Below are 20,013 nucleotides of genomic sequence, written 5' to 3' on the forward strand. Positions count from 1 at the left end.
GCACTTGTATTGGTTGCCAAGGAAGCGCATAATCCATTTCGTCAGGGTCTCAGAAATGTTCTTCGACCCCCCCCCCCCCATCCCCCTCGCGCTCCCACGTCAACGTATGTTATACAGCATGGCGGGAGAGGGAAATAACGACTGGGCGTCACCAAATGCAAATTGCATAACTGGTGGACCGTTTAAAGCTTCCAACCCATTACAAAGGGCTGAGCCATAATTCTTCATCGTCATCAGTCGTCGCGTCAACAAAGTGCACATAATGCCTTACAGACGTGTAGCTGGGGCCTGACGAATAATGGCTTAGTAGGTGCTTCCCAACTTCACAAAAATTGTGATTTATGGCGTAATGGGTACCTTGCTTGTATTTATGGCGTAGTGGGTCGTTGTATTAGTAGCCCCAAGAGAGCTTACAACCGGCTCTAGAAACGCCGCTCTTCCAGCTTTCGCTGTGACCGTGCTCAGGTTTCAGCGCAGGCCTGGCGTTTTTAAAGACGATAGTCTTTCTTGGGATACTTAAACGGATAAATTTTGGTCTGTCTTTCTGTCTGTCTGTCTGTCTGTCTGTCGGCACGTCCCTCGATTCAGCCACTCGGCCAAAGTTGAACCATTTGCCCAAGGGCCAGCCGTCTTGAAATGGTACGGCTGTTCATACTTGTGAACGTTGTCGATCAAAAAGTAAATATCATGCATATCTGAGGTGCAACATCACTAGGTAAGTATTAGGTGGCGTGTTCCTTTAATAGAAAATGCATACATACGTAATTTTAAGGACCCTAGTTTCTTAAGCTGCGCTGAAAATGCGACTGCGCTGAAATTTGCCTTCCTCCGTGCCCTCCGCACGAGCTCATTGTTGTGTTTCGGTTTCGGTTCTGTATTGCACTGTACGAATGCCATGGGTTGGTGTTGAAAAACTTTAGTTTTGAGAAGGCCAAGAAGGTGAAAAAAAATATTTAAAAAATGAAAAAGCAGCGTTGTGGGCGGCCTTCAGGCTGCCGGTTGTGGGCGCCGCTCTGGCATTCCTGTTTTACCCAGGCGACGTGTAAATAAAAGAGTGTGTGGAGAGTACTCGTTGAGTGCGGACGTTTCTTCTGCTTCAGCGCTTCGCGCCAAACCGCGTGTTCGGGCTGGCTGGCGTCCCCGCCGGTCGCGTTGGTCACCGCCGGTCTTCGCCTGCTGCTGCGCCGGGACTACCAGCACGCAACACAGCACTCATGTTTCCCGACGTATTGCCAGATGGCGTCCATATCTCACACAGCGCCTCTTCTATCGTCTTTACACGACATTTGCAGCGAAGCAGGCAGATACGCGGCCAATTTTTTTTCAGCTCAGGACATCGCTGAAACAGTCAGCTGAGCACCAAACGAAAGCGAGTTCGGAATACGCCACATATGTTCCTTCTTTCCAGCTGCCTCAGCAGTTTCGTACGCACAGTGATTAGGCGCTCGGCTGCTGACTCGAAAGACGTGGATTCGATCCCGGCAACATTTCGATGGGGGCGATAATGCTAGAGGCATTGTGCAATCTTGGTGCACCCCAAGTAGTCTACATTTGCGGAGACCTTTGCTGCATATTGTGAATCTATCGTGCTGCATATCGTAAATCATATTCACGCCAAACCTCTGAAGCGGAAAAAGGATCGGATCCGTTGGTTGCCGGCCACATCAGCTGTTGGTGATGGAAGCAAGGCACACTACTCCTGCGCATGTCACGCGGTTTCTTGAACCTGCATTTATAAACCGACCCGGGTGATCTTCAGTTTGGTGGCACTGCGCATCGACTTCACATCGCCTGACACTGTATATTTTTTCACGCAGGTGAGTTTTCCACTTGCGTTAGAACTGTAAGAGTTTTGAGTTTTTCACTGCTGCCAAACTATTGTGTGTTTGTGTTTCCTCGCATGACGAAGGATATTGACAAAGCGCTTGAGGATTTTATGAGAGAAATGCGGGCCGAGCTCAAACAGAGCGTTGATCACTGTAGTGAGACTTATCACAATGTCAATTTGCTCTCGCAAGAACTCAAGGCTTTGCGCGAGGAACTAGTAATAACACGTAAAGCTAACGAGAAACTAGTGACAGAAAATCGACAGCTACAAATAAAAGTGGAAGAGCTCAAACAATACACCCGTGCTAACAACCTTGAAATTAAAGGTGCGCCAAATGAAGGAGAGTCATTCGAGATTGTGAAAAAGTTGTGTGCCGCAATCCAGGAACCGGTCACGGAATCTGATATTGACACCTGTCATATATATATATATATATATATATATATATATATATATATATATATACCGGGTGTCCCAGCTATCTTTAGCCAAGGGATAAAAAATACAATATTAGAGGCAGGCGAGTGAAATCAGTTGCAAATTGCTGACAGCCACCTTGCGCGCTACAGACAATTTTTTATTTTGTAATTAACTAATTTGTTAATTAGGATGATTTAACTAATTTGCTAAATATTGACTTTAGGCAAGAAATCCTGCTTGCAAAGTTCGAGAGCGTCCTCAGAAACCCCAATCGCATCATTTGCGATAAAGAAAGTCTCACGTATACAATTTTTTCCAAGCTTCAAAGAAAGCCCGCGAAATACAAAAAGAACCACGTGACTAGCGCGCTCGCGCGCCGCGAGAATGCTGCCCTCAGCCGAGGTTTAAACGAACGAACATCACCTGCGGCCGGGACTCGCCGGCTCCGTTGCAGCGGTAGGCCTATAAGTGGGCGGTGGTTTCTTGGCCCGTTGCCAGCCAGCTGCGCGCGTGACGGTGCAAGTTGTAGCGAGCGCGAGCCAAGGAACCACCTTTAACTTATCGGCCTACCGCTGCAACGGAGACGCTGAGTCGCGGCCGCAGCTGATTTCGTTCGCTCAAACCACGGCTGAGGGCAGCATTCTTGCGGCGCGCGAGCGCGCTAGTCACGTGGTTCTTTTTGTATTTCGCGGGCTTTCTTTGAAGCTTGGAAAAAATTGTATACGTGAGACTTTCTTTATCGCAAATGATGCAGTTGGGGTTTCTGAGGACGCTCTCGAACTTTGCAAGCAGGATTTATTGCCTAAAGTCAATATTTAGCAAATTAGTTAAATCGTCCTAATTAACAAATTGGTTAATTACAAAACAAAAAATTGTCTGTAGCGCGCAAGGTGGCTAACAGCAATTTGCAACTGATTTCACTCGCCTGCCTCTAATATTGTATTTTTTAACCCTTGGCTAAAGATAGCTGGGACACCCTGTATATGGGGTAGTTATGTTACCCTATATATATATATATATATATATATATATTACTTACCCTATTATATTATATTATATTACCCTATTACCCTATTACCACCCTATTACCACGATATTACCACGGTATTACCCTATTACCACGATAAAACAAGGAGTGCCCCAGGGGTCGATTCTGGGAGCCTTGTTATTTATATTGTATGTTAACGAATTATTTAATATTCCTAACGCTCCCAAGTTAGTAATGTACGCTGACGACACCAACCTCTTTTTTTCAGCGCACACACTTACTCAGCTTCATAAAGCGATAAACGAATATCTTGTTAAGCTGGATGGTTGGCTTCACGCAAATAAATTATACCTAAATAAAAAGAAATCCTATTACGTCCTCTTTAAGCCCGTTAATAAGCCCTGTGACACTGATCTTATGCTAACGTATCAGGGCACCGTCTTAGAGCGCGTAAAATGTCAGAAATGTTTAGGCGTATGGCTTGAAGAAATCATGTCGTCGAATACACACATCAACAAACTCACTTCAGAGCTAAGCAGAGCCGTCGGTATAATATTTAAACTATCCGATTCCTTTACATCCTAAAAGGCGATATATTACGCGCATTTCTACTCCCGCTTATCTTATTGCACACTTGTTTGGGGTGCCACAACAACTACAAATTACAACAAACTGGAAACAATGCAAAAGAAAGTGCTCATACTATTCGAGAACTATTTTGGTGAGCCAGAAGACTTACCAACAAATCCTTTATTTCTTAAGTATAATTTGCTTAAAGCAAGCAAATTATACGACTATAAACTCCTGCGGCACATACAGAAACATGATCTGATAGATATGGCACATGCAACATCAGGACGTTATCCACTACGTAGTACGCAGACACCAATACCAAGAACACGTACGAATTATGGAAGGACAGCCCTCACTTATTAGATATCTGCATTAATAAATCGTGTATCTTCACAAATAAATTTTGATATCCCACCCCATTGATTTAAAAAAAACAAATAAGACTTTTCCAATTAAGCGACTGTACAGCCGTTACAGCATAGTCTAATTTATTGTCACTGCACCATTGTTCTTGCATTGCATTTTTCATATGTTCCAACATTTGCATTTTCGGCATATGCAGTTTTCCTAATTATATGGGAGCATTTTAATTTTTGTGCATTTCCCTGTAACATTCATTTCGCTGTATCTGTGCATTTTTGTTGTATCTTATATTTATTTTCCTGTGTACCGATCCTTTATATCTTATCAAGTTGTATTAGTTGTATAAGTTGTATCAAGTTGCATTAGTTATACCTAGTTGTATTAGTTATACTTTTTATTCGCTGCTGCCTGTACGGTCCCCCAGGTCCCTTGAAGCTGTTTTTCAACAGCTTTTTTGCCTGGGGAACAACCAACATTTTGTGTTGGAAATAAAGTTCAGTCTATATCGTGATTTTGGTTTGTGAAACACCAGAACAAAAAAAAATATTTTCGTGCATTTTCTTGTGATTACAATTAGATATGATTGGAATTTTCTTTCAATCATTGTGTGTGACCACAGTCTTGTTTTCCCGCAAGTTGCCATTATGGGCCGCATTCTTTCTTCTACTGTCATTTTATGCGAGTTTGGCAAGCCTCCCGTACATCCAGTGTTGGTGGGCTTCCATCCGGCACGCTTGTTGTGCTGAAACTGCGCAGCCATGGCGAAATCCTGCTTCGAATGGGGCCTAAGCGCCGAGAAATGCCTCTGGGAAAAATCACGAGTCCAGCTTCGGTGCTTTTGCCAACTCTGCACACTCTTTGGCAATAAATCGTCCTTGTACGTGCTGTTGCTTGTATGCTCGGGCCGCCTTAGAAAATAAGGGTTACCTAAGCCGCTGCGTTTCATTCAAAACACGCGTTTTACTTTCTCTGAAATAATGCGCCTTATTGCCGAGGAAACTGTGTCATATGTAGCAGTAAATTTTCACCAACCACCTGATTGTGTACGCGAACTGCCGATGGTTTCGGGAGCTGTCTAAGCGGAAGTTGTTTTCGCGAGCCAACCCGAACATGGTGCATAGATGCGATTGGTAACTGAGGTCGTGTGTGGCTATGGCACGGTGATAACACAATTTTGACGGCAAGAGGTGATGCCTTCAAACTGCTTGACGTCCTCGCAAGAGAAATGAAAGAGGGGCACTGGCGCAGAGCCAAGGGAGCAGAGTCGCGCGTCTCTTTTCCAAAACATCACTAGCGCCCCCACTGGCCGCGTGTCATCACGTGGTGGTCAAGCAACCACGCATTGCGGAGAAGCTCGTGACGATTTTTGTTTCTCCCGACGCAGCCGCTACAGCAAGCTATATGGGCACACGTTATCGCCAGGCAAAGCGAATCCGGCCGACCTTGGCGCTCGCTGTTTACGCGTGGTCTAGCAGTGGAACCGTTCGACACGCTCTGCAAATCTCACAGTTGCTCCACCGCAGTGTGGCCGCAGTTCCATCGAAAAGATCTGTTGAACCCTGCAACGTAATACCTGCACGGTGAGGTAATATAGCTCGACATTCACAAATATTGCACAAACTTTGTTAACTGGTATTCACAAATCTGCTTTTATTTCGCTGTGTGGACTGCTCCTGCATTCCATGCTTATACAGTGTCTTATTTAGAAATTGTCGGTGTCTGCAATAGAAATGAGAAGCTTTGATGTTCTCATCCACCTGCAAGGCCTGTGTGCTGTTTTCGTAATAAACATTTTCATAGACAAATCTGTTCCATTTTAAGCGAGTAGCACTTTAGGCTTGTCGTCCAACCACCGTCTCATGTCGCATAATCACGCAGTGGTCAATACATGCCTAAACCAAGGATAACAATGTTCAAAACCAGTGCAAAATAAACTAACAAGGTTTCAAATATTATGAACTATAGAAATAACCAAAAGTTATTTGCCTAAATTAGCGAAAACAGCTGCTGAAGCACGAGGCTGATACCTACGCTGTGGAAGAGAGGGCGCCACCGCCTCGGCGAGGAAATTCCTTGGTTGCCCGTGCTACGAACTTCCTCACGTTTACGTATAGAATTTGAAACTACACCGAAGCCTACACAAGAATGGCATGGTTCAACGACATATTTAGAACTACAGCACAAGAACTACGTTAGGGATACATTAAGCGCTTAATTTTTTTTCGATTAGATATTGTCACGGAGTCGTGACGTCGACGAAGGCAGCAGTCGGCGTGTGCAAGATGAAACTCTTTATTTGGCCGAACTTGTGGCCCAAAAACGGAAAGACAAACTAAAGTAATACACACTGTAGTACACTGCAAGCGGCGAACAGAGCGTCGGCCTTCGATAAAAACTTGACCCGTTGCAAGGCGCGTCGGCGTTTATACATGTGGCATCCAACATTCGAGCCTCATCACTGGTTGCCCCGTTAGTTAGAGAATAGACTCAGCTGTTCGCGTTGGCGTGCTCAAGCCTAACAGATGATCCTAAGATAACCTCGAATGTTCCCGGACTTCTGGCGCGGTTTGCGCAAGGCAGCAGCTACACGTGTAATGGGCCGGTAACATGAAACATAGAAAGAAAGGAGCGTTTGTGGCATTGCGCCCCTCTGATAAGGCGTCATCCCGATGCTTTTAACAGAACATGGCAGCGAAAAAAGTGCATACACAAAGGAACTGCAATAATAAAGCAAGAAAGTACAAAAAGTACAGTCCCGAGGTTCGCTAACGCGCATAAAACAGCTAAAGGAGCTCGACATGGACGACTTCAGGTTCTGCACGGCGCTGTTGAGAGTTCGTAATGCCGCCCGGGATAACCTCGTAGTCTAGAGCGCCGAGACGTAGAAGCACCTTGTATGGCCCGAAGTATAGCCGAAGCTTCTCGCTAAGTCCCCGTCGGGGTATCGGTGTCCAGACCCACACGTGGTCACCGGGTTCGTATTCCATGTGGCGTCGTCAAAGAATATAGTGACGGCTGTCGACCCCCTGCTGGTTCTTGATGCGCAGGCAGGCAAGCTGTCGGGCTTCTTCGGCGCATTGCAAATCGGCGGCGATGTCAATAGTGTCTTCGTCGGTGGCAGTTGGCAGCATTGCATCGAGCGTCGTTGCTGCACTCTTTCCGTAGACCAACTGCGTCGTTTCTTGTACGGTTGTGTTGGATGCGAAGGTCACGCGGGGAAGGATGCAATCCCACGTCCTGTGCTCGACGTCGACGTACATGGCCAGCATGTCGGCGATGGTCTTATTTAGACGGTCGGTGAGCCCATTGTTCTGTAGGTGGTAGGCGCTGTCCGGCGGTGGCTTGTCCGGCTGTATCCTAAGATCACCTGAGTTAGGTCAACAGTAAAGACTGTACCTCTGTCGGTGATAAGGACCTCTGGGGCGCCATGACGAAGGACGATGTTCTCAACGAGAACTTGGCTTCCTCGGCGGCACTGCCTTTGGGCAGAGCCCTTTTTCGGCGTAGCGGGTGAGGTAATCAGTAGCTACGACGATCCATTTATTTCCGGAAGTCGACGTTGCGAACGGCCTCAGTAGGTCCATCGCGATTTGCTGAAATGGTCGGCAAGGAGGTTTGATCGGCTGAAGACGGCCTGGTGGTCTTGTCGGCAGTGTCTTGCGTCACTGACAGTCTCGGCAGGTCCTTACGTAGCGAGCGACGTCGGCGGAAGGCGCGGCCAGTATTACTTTTCCTGTATTCTTGCGACCCTGCGGGAAACACCGAGGTGTCCAGCCGTCGGATCGTTGTGTAGGGCCTAGAGGACTTCTGGTCGTAATGCTGAGGGCTCCACGAGAAGGTAGTTTGCTTGAAGTGGCGAGAACTTCTTGAGGGGAGCGCCGTTTCGCAAGAAAAACGACGCCAGTCTTCGCTTGAATACCTTCAGAAAAACGGCGGATGTGCCCTCAAGGTATTCCACAAGGCCCCTGAATTCCTTATCGGCTCGCTGTCGTTCAGCGAAGTCGTCAGCGCTTATGATGCCCAAGAAGCAATCATCATCCTTGTTGTCCGTCGGCGGGTGTACGAGACAGGCAGTCAGCGTCGAAATGTTTCTTTCCGGACTTGTAAAGGACAGTGATGTCGAATTCTTTCAGCCTTAGGCTCCACCGTGCGAGGCGTCCTGAAGGGTCTTTCAAGTTAGCTAGCCAACACAAGGCTGGTGGTCGCTCGCTCGCCCCTTTGAAGAGCCTGCTGCACTGGTAGGGGAAAAACTTGGATGTAGCCTAGAAGACGGCAAGACAGTCCTTTTTTGTTGTGGAATAGTTGGCATCCGCCTTGGAAAGCGACCGGCTAGCATAACTGATAAGTTATAACCCTTTCTAGTCCATCAGTCCCCGGCACAAGAACGGTGCCGAGTCCTACATTGCTTGCGTCGGTGTGTACTTCTGATTCGGCGGATTCGTGGAAATGCGCAAGTAACGGAGGCCTCTGAAGGCATCGTTTCACTTATTGAAATGCCTCGACTTGCGGCGTTTCCCGCTTGAACTCGACGTCCGTCCTGGTAAGGTCAGTAAGTGACTCGGCGATGCGGGCAAAGTTTTTGACGAACCGCCTGTAACAGGCGCACAGAGCCGAGAAATCGACGCACGACCTTCTTGTCGGCGGGTGGCGGGATGTAGCGATGGCAGCTGTCTTCTGCGGGTCGGGGCGGACTCCGGACTGGCTTATGACGTGACCCAAGAACAAGAGCTCCTCTTACGCGAAGCGGCACTTTTCTGGTATCAGGGTGAGTCCGGAGGTCCTGATTGCTTGAAGTACAGCTTCAAGGCGCCGGAGGTGTTCATCGATGTCTTAGGCAAACACACCGACGTCGTCCAAGAACACGAGGCACGTCTGCCACTTCAAGCCACCCAGCACTGTATGCATGACACGTTGGAAAGTCGCTGGTGCCGAGCAAAGATAAAAGGGCATCACCTTGAACTCGAAGAGGCCGTCCGGTGTTGTAAAGGCGGTCTGTTAGGATGACTGCCAGTTGGTCGTGTTGGGAGTCTTTTCTCGGTCTCTCTCGTCAACTTCGATCTACCAGTCCGTACGTACCCAGCACATAGAGCTTCCTATAGATACACTAGAGGGAACTCTGTCTCTAGTGTCTATGGGAGCTGCAAAGCATGGCGCTTCAGCCAGCATGGGAACGAAGGGTAGTACACGGATTTGTCTAAACTTCGTTCTTTCGGCTCCGTTTGGCTCCTCGTCGCCTGCATCCTTTTTGTCACAAAACGAAGTTCACCAAAGGTCAGGAGTTCCACTTCACCACTTTAACCTTTTTAGGCTCACGAATTGAAATATCTGCTCACGAAGTTCACAACTGTCTATTCTTTTATCCGAAACGAACGCCGAAACGCAGCAAAAAACACAGCCACAAGTGCGTTCGGAGCCGTAGGTACAAAGATTAGGCATATCCGTGTACTACCTATGATTCTCATCGTGGCTGAACGATCTCAGCGCCAGAGTTCCCTCTAGGTAACTGTGGGAAACGCTATGCCCAGCACCTGCACCAGATGTCACGGGGTTGTGACGTCGACGAAGGCAGCAGTCGGCGTGTCCAAGATGACACTCTTTATTTGGCCAAACTTGTGGCCGGGAAACGGAAAGTCAAACTACAGTAATACACGCTGTACACTGCTAGCGGTATAGAGAGCGTCGGCCGTCGATAAAAACTAAACCGCGGCAAGGCGCGTCGGCATTTATACATGCGGCATCGAACATTCGTGCGTTTCGCTGGTAAGGCTGGAATAAACTCTGCTGTTCGCAATTGTGCGCTCAAGCCTAACAGATGATCCTAAGATAATCTCGAATGTTCCCAGACATTATGGCACGGTTTGCGCAAGGCAGCAGTTACAACGTCCAATGGGCCGGTAACATAAAACATAGAATAAGCGTGTGTGGCAATATTTCTAATGGGGAGACAGAAGGATGCTGCATATTTATTTCAAATTGAATGCAAGCTCCTCCCATTTCCCTTGCGAAAAATATAAAAATTGCTCAGTCTGCCAGTGCTGGCTGCGACGCTCACATTGCGGCAACTTTTGCAGTGCCAAGTGAAAATAGAAGGTGGGATATACATCGCACCGTCGAAATGTGGGCACCCTTCCTGCGTTTCCGCGGGCGAATCGACTGACGCAAGGGTCCTGGTCACGGCGTAAGAATATACTCAGGTGATGACACTCTTCCCCCAACTCATGGGAAACCGCAATCAACGCGCGTCCAGATAATGTTCGCGTTCTTATCAGATGACTTGCAGTTTTATAGGCGCCGTCTTAGAGGGCGCTACGAAAAGCGGGGCAGTCGTCTCCATAGCAGCGCGCATGCTGCTGATAACGTGCATTTTTCTGTGCCATTTTGCTGGATAATGTGCATCCGCCAAGCGGCGTCGAGGGGCGAAATCGAGAGAGCAACAGGAGAGGGCACGGCGAGCGTGGCGGCGATGACGCAGCACCACTGTGATTCGGCAACTCGCGGGCGCTCTCCGCCTCAAGCCATTAGATGGCGCACCGCTCAACGGACCGACGACCGAACATTTTCTGGCCGCTTAGTCGCGCGCAGTGTCAACACCTGAATATTCTTACACCGTGGTCCTGGTCAATCTAATACCGCGTCACTGCTGGAAACCTGTTCTCTCCTTTCTGCAAACAGACCCCACGTGGCCTGCTGCTATCCCCATCTAATCAACTATACGCGCCTACTGCACATCGGTTTTCGAAGTGGCGGCAGATGCTTTGGAGCAGCATCTGAGAATCTTTGCTCACTTTTAAAGGCAGTTTGCAGTAGTATACCGGAAGATATTTTCCGCACTTCTACGGGTTCCTACTTTCACTGCCCGAATGACCGTTCTTCGTGTACTGCCACACTGGGGGAACTTCCTGTGCACCAATGTTTTGTAACTTTTGTAGTTGTGCAACGCGACGCTGGCGAAACGTGTCTAGCATGTTGTGAGGAATTACTGATATGTGACCATTACAGGAGATGTGCGGAATGTGGTCTGCGCTGTCATCTGGGTAACTGCTCAGTGTTGGCGAGAGCACGTACACATCCAAAGGCGTGAAAGCGAAGGCCAATATAAAGTGTCAGATATGTCGCGTAACAGCGTCTAGAACCGCTGACATTGTCCGACAGCAGGATGGTACTCTGCTCATTGTTTGCAGCTAGCGGACATAAGCTGAACGCTTGCCGTAACATGTCGCGTAACAGATATCACGTGGTCGTGACGTTCAAGAAGGCAGCAGTGGGCGTAATCGAGACGTAGCTCTTTATTCGGGCGAAGTTGTGCGCAAAAAACTAAAGTTTAAAGTTCAAGCTATACATGCTGTACACTGATAGCGGCAAGCACTGTCGTCGGTCGTCAGTAATCTGATCATTGGCGGAACGCGTCGTCTTTTATGCATCAATCATCGAACCTTCCAGCCTTATCGCTGATGCTCGCGTAAGCTCTCGAGTAATAATGGTGTAATAGTAGCGCAAAAAAAGACGAAGACAAGTGAACACCACAAGCACCACCATTATTACACCATTATGAATCAGTACCAACTTGCTCGCCTTTTCGTTTTGCTTCTCGAGTAATCTTGACAATTCGCGTCCGGCGCCTAATCTTAACAGAACGACATAAAACAATGGCGAAGCTTCCCAAGCATTGCGAGCCTTGCTAACAGTTTCTGTGGGTGAAACCCGATTACATCACAATAAAGCAATAAACGCGTGTGACCCCTTTTGAAAAAAATGCGGGAAGTTCGCACTAAGCTTGGCACAGCGAGGCTGGTTGACATCAGCTCGTTGTGCTGCGTTGAGCTGTACAGGTGGCGCCACCAACGGTGGCGAAAACTGGATGCGTGCGGCTCAAAGAAGCCTTGCGCAAAGCGCCCGTTACTCGCCGTTTTTCTCTGAATTTTTTATTCTCGTTTGATATTTGCTCTGCCGACGCTGCTCCACTAGACAACCATGCGGTTTGATACGTCGATTGTTCTATTTTATTTGTTTGAAAATGACAGGCCAATTTTAAATGCGAAGCATTTCTTAGCGAATTTCTGCGACTTTGAGCGTATCTATCTATCTATCTAGCCGCCTACGACTTTGTGCTCTCCTGGCCGTTTCGTTAATTGGATGTATATCAAAATTGGTACAGCATACCATGACCGTAATACGAACATAAGTGACAGGTCATAACATGAAAATTATGACACGCATGTCATGAACAGCATGATTTACATTCCACGGCCTTGGTGCTCTTGCGGCCGTTCCGTTAGTTTCATATATACCAAAATTGGTATGGCGTGACGAGAGTTCATGACGAACATAATGACAGGTCCTGACATGTAAATCATCACACGCATGTCATGTGCAGCATGATTTACATGACGCGGTCTCGGGGCGCTAGCGGCCGTTTAAATCAATGGATATATGTGAAAACTGGTATGACGAGACATTTCTGTATACAAAACAAAACTGACACTTGGTAACATAAAAATCATGACATGCGTGTCATGTACGACATGATTTACATGCCATGCTCATGGCGCACTCGCGGCCCTTTTGCTAGATTGATATACAGCAAAATTGCTTTTGCGCGATGTGACTGTATGAAGAACATGAATAACAGTTCGTAACATGTAAACCATGACATGCATGTCATGATTTACATTCCACGTTCATGGTGCATTCGCGGCCGTTTCGCTAGCTTGTTATATATACACCAAAAGTGGTATTGCGCGACGCAACTGTACGGAGAACGTAAATGAGAGGCGGTAACATAAAATCATGATATGTATGACATGTACGACATGATTTGCATGCCACGCTCATGGCGCACTCGTGGCCGCTTCGCTAGATTGATATACACCAGAATTGGTATTGCGCGATATGACCATGTGAGGAACATGAATAACAGGTGGTAACATGAAAATCATGACATGCATGACAAGCACTACATGATTTACATGCCACGCTCATGGCGCACTCGTGGCCGTTTCGCTAGATTGATATACACTAAAATTGGTATTGCGCGATGTGACTGTGCGAAGAACATGAATATCTGGTGGTAACATGAAAACGATGACATGCATGTCATGTATGTTACGATTTACATGCCACGCTCATGGTTCGCTCGCGGACGGTTAGCTAGCTTGATATACACCAAAACTGGTATCGTGCGACCCGACTCTATGACGAACATAACTGACAGGTAGTAACATGAAAACCATGACGTGCATGTCATGTATGGCATGGTTTACATTCCACGCTCCTGGCGTTCTCGCGGCCTTTTCGCTCGCTTAATGTATATAAAAGTTCGTATTGCGCGATGTGAGCGTATGACGAACGTAAGTGCCAGGTGGAAACATGGAAACTATGACATGCATGTCATGTATGGCATGATTTACATGCCATACTCATGGTGCACTTGCGGCCGTTTCGCTAGATTGATATACACTAAAATTGGTATTGCGCGATGTGACTGTGCGAAGAACATGAATATCTGGTGGTAACATGAAAACGATGACATGCATGTCATGTATGTTACGATTTACATGCCACGCTCATGGTTCGCTCGTGGACGGTTAGCTAGCTTGATATACACCAAAACTGGTATCGTGCGACCCGACTCTATGACGAACATAACTGACAGGTAGTAACATGAAAACCATGACGTGCATGTCATGTATGGCATGGTTTACATTCCACGCTCCTGGCGTTCTCGCGGCCTTTTCGCTCGCTTAATGTATATAAAAGTTCGTATTGCGCGATGTGAGCGTATGACGAACGTAAGTGCCAGGTGGAAACATGGAAACTATGACATGCATGTCATGTATGGCATGATTTACATGCCATACTCATGGTGCACTTGCGGCCATTTCGCTCGTTTGATATACACCAAAATTGGTATTGCGCGATGTGACTGTATGACGAACATAAATAACAAGTCCTAACATGCGAATCATGTTATATGCATGTCATGTACGGTATGATTGACATGACACCGTCATGGTGCGCTTCCGGCCATTGTGTTAACTGGATATATACCAAAAAGGGGATGGCATGACACGAGTGCGTGATGAACATAAATGATAGGTCATGTATTGTATATACCAGAATATACGTTTTATAGGCATGGTATGTACCAGATTGTGCATGCCTGCGTGCATGCCAAACATGCGATATATTGTGAACTAGATGCCATGGCATGAATGATTCCATTTGGCTCAAAGACAAACAAGGCGATGTGTGCAGCTCTTTGCTGGCTGTTTCGCATTATATCGAGTGCCACAGTGCGTGGGATCTGCCAAAATTTTTTATTGGGTGCACGCGAGGAACTACATACGTTTCTTACGTGCATGCGTCTGTGTTTGCGTGGCCTGTTAACAAAAATGAAATAAAAACCTTTGCAATAAAAAACAGTATTCTTGTTTTATTGAACACCCTAAACAGTACAGCAATGCATATTACGGTTGTATGCCTGCTTAAGAAGCGCATAAAAGACGCGCGTTTTAATCTTCGCCCAACACTTGTAGCACACAACTATACAGCTATATAATCATGGCAAGAAAACCGAAATGAAACTTGTTTAACGTTTCAACAGGCGTCACGTAGCTGTATAGCAATGCGTGAAAGTACTAGAGCAAATGACCAACAAGCAATCACACAGCGTTTTTCGATGCGAAGTATCTCTTGCTCAGGGGTATGTAACGCGGCGTGGTCATCCGCACGCAGCGTTGTAGTACGCACTCACACTACGCATGCGCGACTCTCGTCCTTCCCTCTCTCCAACAGCTGCTCGTTACTCTCTCCACTTCTCCACCAGCTCATGCCTGCGCTTCTCCTGCGTTCTCGCTTCTGCTCTCACGGCGCTACGCTACTCTCCTCCTCTAGTCTCCTCTCCTTCAAATGGGAGAGCGCTGCGCGCGTTCAGTCCAGCGCTTGCCTCGGTTGGCTCCTCTGAAATGCGGGCTCGACATGCCGAAATTCTCTCCTGCGCAGCGCCGCGATCAGGGCCAGCGCATGCGCGTCCCCTCCCCCTCCTCTCCTACGCTGCCTCTCTCTCGCGCGCCTGTCGACGTTCCCCGCACGCCCTGTGAGAATTAACGGCCAGGCTAGAGGGAAGACACGACGCGCCTAGTGTTCCTCTTCGCGTTCCACGACGCGAGGTCGGTAGCATGCCCAGCGAACGCCAACGGAACGCGATCCTGCAAGTGATCCGGCTTCATATCACCTCATGGTCCCCTTTAGCGGGAGATGGTGTAATTTTTTTTATTTCGCAGACCGTATTAAAATTGAGGCAGTTTTAAGTGCATTACAATGACATATTTCTGAAAATCAAATCACTTTCACCATTGAAGTCACAATTCTCTATCAAATGCGCTTTAAATTAAGGATGGCATAACTCAGATTTATATACGAAATGCGCACGCATGGCATTACTCAGATTTATATAGGAAATGCGCACGCGTGTAATATGTATCTCGTATGCTATATGCTCCTTTGTTACGTGAAACTGAACATAAAATGCGATTCTAGAAGTATTGCTCGTGGTCAAGCGAGAATAAAGAAGGGCAACTACTTACAGCTTCGCTCACTTTGCACAAATAGTATTACAATTGGAATGCAATATTAACCGACGCGACAACGATAACAACACACTTAACAAGTTGACGTGCGAGGCCAAGCGTGGTATTTTAACTGTAGCACAATCGTGCTCGTACAGTACGCTAGAATAGTCTGGCATAATGTCGTAAAGGTTGCAGTCATTTCAGCGGTTCCCATGATGTAGCACCAGTTCACCTTCTCGCGTCATCAAACTGTTGCGACGCTGAGAACTACACACATAGCTGACGTCTTGCAGGGGTTCATCTTATCCAGCGACCAACGCACAAAAGTGCACAGCTTAGGCGTCTGAAGCATTGCCGTTGATGCGATGGCAGCTGAGCGAAATCGGGGCTCATCGTCCGACGTGTGGCCACCGCCCTTAAAGGCCATGAAGCACTCCTCGGACCTGGCGTGAAAAACACCCTGGAATGATTCGGACCCTTCCCAGAAATATATAGCCGAAAGAATTTTTCGAAAAGCTAAAGAAGGAACGGAGATATAGCGATCGCAATATTTGCCCTCTCAACTCCCTCTCAACTCGCTTCATTCCGGAGGAGAGAGGGAGCGCCGTTCGTGGAGCCCCGCCCACATGCCTTACGTCACCGCGCTTCAATGTTGTGTGGTTTCCTTTCCGCGTAACTTGGCGGTGTTGACGGCTGCTGCTGGAAACTAATACTTCCGGTCGGCTGCTTCTCGCGGCGCGGCGCTGTCTATGGCGTCTGGGTTGTAAGCGCTGACGCGATCTATTTGCATTGATACTGTCGTTACTTCGCATTGGTACTGTTGTTACTTTGCTTCGTGACTTTGCTTATATCGTTTTTCCATCAAATCAAAATTAAACTGAAAGGAAAAGCCGGCAAGCTCTCGATGCAGCCGATTGGCACGGCATGTACACACTCAGTATAGGCCTTTAGTTAACGAACTAGCCAAGGCGGCCTGCCTCAACGCACGGAATAAAATCCCGTGCGGAGAAGACGCGACGCAAAAGCAAAAAAAAAAAAAAAAACGCGATTCTTTTTAAGCGGCCGCTGTGAACGGGAGGAAACGAGATAAAATGCCCTTCGACCTTCGGACGGCTGCAGCCCGCCTGCCCGTGGCGAGAGCGAGGAAATCTGACAATCAGACGCGTCGGAATACAAGCGAGGTTTGAAAAAGCGTCGCGACGTATGCGCGCGCGAAGGAAAAAAAAAAGCAAAAAAGAATGAAACGCGAGAAGAGTCGTTTTAGGCTGGCCCCAGCAGCGTGCGGGATGCCCAAAGAAAGCCGTCATGGGATACCTTGGCCTTGTGAACGCCGCTTCTGAACTGCCCAGCTGTATCGGCCGTGTGTGCGCGTTTCGTGCCTGCTCTTTGCCGCTGGACGTGAAATGCGTGGTTTAACGGCAGTGCAATATGCTTTACTGCGGGTCTTACTGCGGGTGGGATATGGTGTGACACTGTCCCGGCGACTCAAGCGAGCCTGCAGCTGTGTATATTACCAAGTAGATGATGGGCCACTGCGTTCGCGGTACCTTCGGGAACACACTGGTAAGTAATACTAATGTTTCCTCTGTTCGTGCGTCCTTATCGTCGCTCGGGGAGCTTAAGGTATCCTCCTGTACATTGCGTCGAGTGAAAAGTGCAACGAAAAATCGAAAAAGAAAAAAACAGTCATAAAGCTGACCTAGCGATGATGTGTAATGCGTGTTTAGAAACTCCTGTGAATATAGCACATGCTTCGATGCGCGAGTGCGCCTTGAAAAAATATGTTTGTACAGCGTAATTTCCTTCGCCGTGGATTTTTGGGCTAGTTGGTTATATGCTTCAGAATGGGGCATAGCGCTAACACACACGGACGAGGAAGAGACAACAGGACAGGCGCTAACTTTCAACTGATTGTTTATTTCCGAAAGCAACGGTATAAATATATCCGATTGCAAAGCACCACTCATCGCCCATGAAAACCTGCAGCGTCAAGAAAGGCCAATTCATTAGCAGTGAGCGCCACCGACGGGCAGCTGACACAGCTATCACCGGCCCTCGCGATGGCCTTTCTTGACGCTGCAGGTTTTCATGGGCGATGAGTGGTGCTTTGCGTTCGGATCTATTTATACCGTTGCTTTCGGAAATAAACAATCAGTTGAAAGTTAGCGCCTGTCCTGTTGTCTCTTCCTCGTCCGTGTGTGTTAGCGCTATGCCCCATTCTGAAGTAATTTCCTTCCTTGCGATAAAGCATAAATGAAGCAGAGTGCTTTCAAGGAGTATACACGAAAGCCAAAAAAACGCCGCTATTATCACGCTGTTATGTAATGAAATGTGCATTGAGGCCAAATTTGTTTTCTGTTTATGCTGTTTTCATGCTTGATTTGCTTGTCTTGATCCTCCGTCTCGATGTCAATTTGTGCGCGTTGACATGTGGCATAATCGTCACATAATCATGACCATATGATGAAACATAATTATGGCCATATGATGTGACAGACATCCGCTAAGTGACAGTGTGTGTTGTTAAGAACATGGATTTTATGGTATTGTCCCTTTATTAGTCACATATCAGCACTGGAACTTGCCAGGGTTACATGCCAGGGTGTAACCCTTGCCAGGACCCGTCAGTACGCCATGCTACCGGTCGGTCGCGCTTCCAACGCTTCAGGTCCCGACGTATGCCGGAGATTTACGTCAGTGGCAAGAATTCTGGGACCATTACGGCGCTACGATTCACGAGAACACCGAGTTGCCGCCCATAGAGAAATTTAAGTATTTGCTGACGTACCTGACGGGAGCGGCCAAGCGAGCTATCGAAGGCATCAGGCTGGCTGATAACAACTATGAAATTGCCGTGACCACACTGAAAGACCGCTTCGGTCGACAAGAATTACTAGTCAACGAGCACATCGACCAGCTTCTTGCATTGTCGCCCGTGAGGAGTTCCAAGGAAGTGGAGAAGCTTCGGGTGCTGCATGACACTGTGCATTTCCGCGTAAGTGCGCTCCAAGGTCTTGGTGTACCACCTGAACAGTACACTGTGGTGCTGCATCGGGTGCTAATGAGGTGCTTGCCAGAAGACTTGACGATAATGTAGCGACAGAAGAAGAAGGAGGAGAGCACGCGCGGTACTAATGCATCAGCAGAGCCCACACCCCCTGACGCGAGAACGCACAAGGCCACCGATATTTTAGCGTTCCTGAAAATACAGGTTGAAGTGCGTGAGGAAGGGAAGCAAGAAGCGGCGTCATCGTATACGCACAACTCGATCACGGAACCTGGTGACATGAACTCGCCGACAAGATCTTCACGGGGTATTCCATCGGCATCCGCGCTAGCGGCGACGGAATCCCTACAGCCTTGTGTACTGTGCGACAGCCGAGGTCACGGCCTGGCAGAGTGTACGGTCGACTTATCCGCCGACGGGCCAGGTTGCTTAACGCTCGGTGCTGTTACAAGTGCGGAATGCGCAATCATGTCGCACGGTTTTGCAGATTCTCCCTGAACCTTACGTGCAACAAGTGCCAACGCCGACACCTAACGGTCCTTTGCGAGCTGTCACGAGCCGTCACCACGACCGCTGCTCCTACACCAACAGTACCGGGCGGCTCGTCCGGCTCTACCTCACCGACAGTAACTGCGGCGTCAACCGGCGCTACAGAAGCCAAGTCCGTGCTGCTTCAGACGGGCCGTGTTTGGGCGGAGAGCGGACCGCGACAGCTCCTGGTGCGTGTGATGCTTGGCAGCGGCAGCCAGCGTTCTTTCATCCGCACCGATGTTTCCAAGAGATTGTAGTGTAAAGTCATTGGAACGGAAGAGCTGTCATTGGTAACGTTTGGAAATGCCAAGCCACGGAATCATTTACGTTGTCGACGCGTCTCTGTCACGCTGCGTGGACGCTTTAACGGCAGCACCGTCGCATTGGAAGCACTGGAAGTCCCCGAAGTGTGCACCGTGACAAGTCCACCGCTAAACATTGAAGTGCTCGAGTTGTTGAGCGCCCGGAGGTATGATGCTGCGGACATGTTTGACCCGGAAACTTGGCAGCCAGAGGACGTCAGCATATTAATTGGCTCGGACGCTTATTGGAAGGTCGCCACGGGAAAGATTGATCGCCTCAACGAGCAACTGCAGTGGAAACGTCGTTCGGGTGGACTGTGCAGGGCAGTAGCTCGCACTACGAAGCTACGGCAACTAGCGCCGTTTTCTTATCGGCTGGTGGCTCTCATCAAGAGTGCGATGAATCGGCTATGTGGCGCCTCGACACTATT

General features: G+C 48.1%; 1 protein-coding gene across 1 annotated transcript in view; it reads left to right on the forward strand.

Annotated features, from left to right (window-relative positions):
- LOC119383896 (peptide transporter family 1) overlaps positions 1-20,013 on the forward strand; it is a 658,636-nt gene that overhangs the window by 66,081 nt on the left and 572,542 nt on the right. The gene's annotated exons all lie outside the window — the stretch shown is intronic.

This window comes from Rhipicephalus sanguineus, chromosome 1 (genome assembly GCF_013339695.2).
Source record: "Rhipicephalus sanguineus isolate Rsan-2018 chromosome 1, BIME_Rsan_1.4, whole genome shotgun sequence".
Classification (NCBI taxonomy): Eukaryota; Metazoa; Arthropoda; class Arachnida; order Ixodida; family Ixodidae; genus Rhipicephalus; species Rhipicephalus sanguineus.